We start from the raw sequence: 2,873 nt of genomic DNA, 5'->3' as shown, positions 1-2,873 counted from the left end.
TCCTGGGTTTCCACCTAAGGAGACTATCGTTGATGCTCATTTGGCTTTGATGGAGGATGTTGGTTCGAGGGGGTAGCAAAGGTGGTTCCATCTATGGAGTTAACCACGCGTACAAATTAAAGTGTCCTAAGTTTGATGGTTAAAATTTTCGTGGTTGGCAAGCTAAGATGGAATAATTTTTTAAGGGTGAGCTCATGCTTGATAATGTCAAGGTGCACATAGTCATGCTTTAGTTGGAGGGAAAAACCTTGGATTGACATCATTTTTATGTTTAGTAGAAGAGAGCTCTACATTTGTTGGAATGGGATACTTATTGGTAGAGCATGCAAGAGAGGTTTACTCATATTCATTTTTAGGACCCCATGGTCGAGTTGGTTGTTATGAAATAGTGCAGTTCAATTGAGCAGTATCATGATGAGTTTGTAAGTATTCTCAACCAATTGCAACTACCTGAATTGTATGTTTTTAGCATTTTTGTTAGCAATTTGAAAGGTGAAATAGCTCAGTATGTTAAATTTTTTAGGCTAACTAATCTCATAAAAGGGCTTCATATGGTCACACATGTTAAGAATATTATGATTACTGGTCTTAGGAAACCCTTTATGTCTTTCTATACTAAACCTAAAACCTTAATGCTTGCTCCTAAGACCTCTTTACTAATGGTTATACATACCAATCAGATTGTTGGTAGTGCTTGGCCTGTTTCAGGTTCAAATAAATCAACTCACAAATTTCTTTCTCATACTAAAATTGAAGATAGGAAAAGAAAATGCTTATGTTATTGGTCTGGTGCCAAATTTGTTCCTGACCAGAAATGTACGAGGTTATAACTTTATCATATTTTGGTGAAATCTGCTTAAGATAAAGTGATGTGGATGAATTTCATGACTGTGAGGATCACCAAGAGTATGAGACACCTAGAGAGAAAACATTAATGCTTTTTCTTCATGCCATACGACAGGGCACGAGTGGTGAAACTATGATAATAAGGGTTAAGCTTTGTCCATTATGGGTCGTAGCCTTCATTTATTTGGGTAGTTTCAATAATTTCACGGATAGTTCCATTGTTAAGAACACGGGGGTTGTGGTTTGGAAGCAATATTAGTCGAAAGTGGTCATAGCTGATGGAGGCTTTATGTACTAGAAGGTTGTGCAAAAAATTAGAGTAGGAGTCCCAAGGTAATTGTTTTTCCACTAATTTCATAGTTTTGCCTTTAAAAGGGTGTGATGTGGTGTTAAGTGTTCAATGGTTGGGACAGTTGGGGCTAATTGTGTGGGACTTTCATGTTTTTGTTGGATCGCCGGCACCCCTATGGCGCAGCGAAAAATAAAAATTCGGCGATCCTAACCAGGGATCCATGTGTGAGGAACGAATCGGGGTGAAAGAGGTTGCGAAATTACCTAATGTTTATTCAGAGTAGACAGCAACACCTCAACAACGAGTAGTCTGATCTGTTGTCGAACCAAATTGCAATCTATCGTGATTCCGGCCTCTACGTAATCCACCCAGTTGACTATGAGTGAAAGGAATCCCCAAAACAGTTTTGAGAGTTATTTTTCTTTGAAGGCTGCTAGACTCAAAGAAAGAAAAATAGGATTATATATATCCTTTTGTTTTAGGGTTTTTTAAGAATTAAATAAATATAATAATATTTTAATTCGAAAATTATAATTACATTAATTATAATATAAGTTCGGTAAACCATATATTTATTTGAATTCTTATGCTAACCAAATTCATGTCCTCACTATATGTACAACAACCTTGTACATAATGTGTTGGAAATTTGATTACCGAATTAAATTAATTCTATAATTAATTTAATTCAAGCGACCCCAAAAACAATACCAACTATGGTTTATTCCGTTCATTTCAACTATAGGGTGTGACCATGTAGGTTCTTGTAACATTAGCAGTAACACTAGAACGATTCTAATGCTACGAACAATGAGTGGCATCTAGCAATGCATCATTGCTACCTAAGTCATAAAGGATCATGATTCGACATAACCTTTTTATGATTAACCTTTTATGCAATAATCCTTAAGTCCTTTATCTCTGGATTGGACACAAGTCATGGAATAGTCACACTTGCATTGTCCATTCCATGTTCCTTGATATCTTGAGCAGACTACGATATACAAATAAGTATGACATCTAATATCAACTTATTTGAGTATGGCCATGCATTTCTAGTCTCACTTAATCAAGTGGCCTAAGATATTACTCCCATTATGTAGGAGGGACTTATCCTATATCGACCAACCATATCCCTCTACATAGATTGTGGTATATCCAACATCAGTCTTTATAGCACAACCAGTTACGGTGTACGTTTGACTGTATCAAAATATACAACTCATGATGTTGGGATTATGATGATCTCAAGCCTGAGGATCATATAAATATTAATCATTATGAGTAATGTCGTGACAATTACATAATAATCCAAGAAACATACTCAAAACGGGTCAGTCCAATATGTTGTTCTCTAACACACATATTCATGTAATGATTCTGACATTCCATATCAATGACAACTCTTTATCATCAATCAACTACACGTTAGTCTTAATGCATTATCGTTGTCCTATCCAACAATAATACTTGACTAAGGAACTTTTAAGAATAATCATATTATTCTCAGGACATTATTATAAAACAGTTTATTTATATACACAGAAAAGAAACTGAAATAATAATGGTAACGCCTTATATTAATAAACATGATAAATCAAGTATGTTATTACAACCATCTCATGATTGATCTTTGGGCATACTCTAACAGTTTTTACCATGAAATTTCAATTGGGGTAATCAAGCTTGTGTATTGCAAGGATTAATTCCTAGCTCCTTACAGTTGATGGATGTC

The sequence above is a fragment of the Gossypium hirsutum genome, chromosome D03 (genome assembly GCF_007990345.1).
Source record: "Gossypium hirsutum isolate 1008001.06 chromosome D03, Gossypium_hirsutum_v2.1, whole genome shotgun sequence".
Classification (NCBI taxonomy): Eukaryota; Viridiplantae; Streptophyta; class Magnoliopsida; order Malvales; family Malvaceae; genus Gossypium; species Gossypium hirsutum.
Note: the sequence above shows the minus strand (reverse complement) of the source record.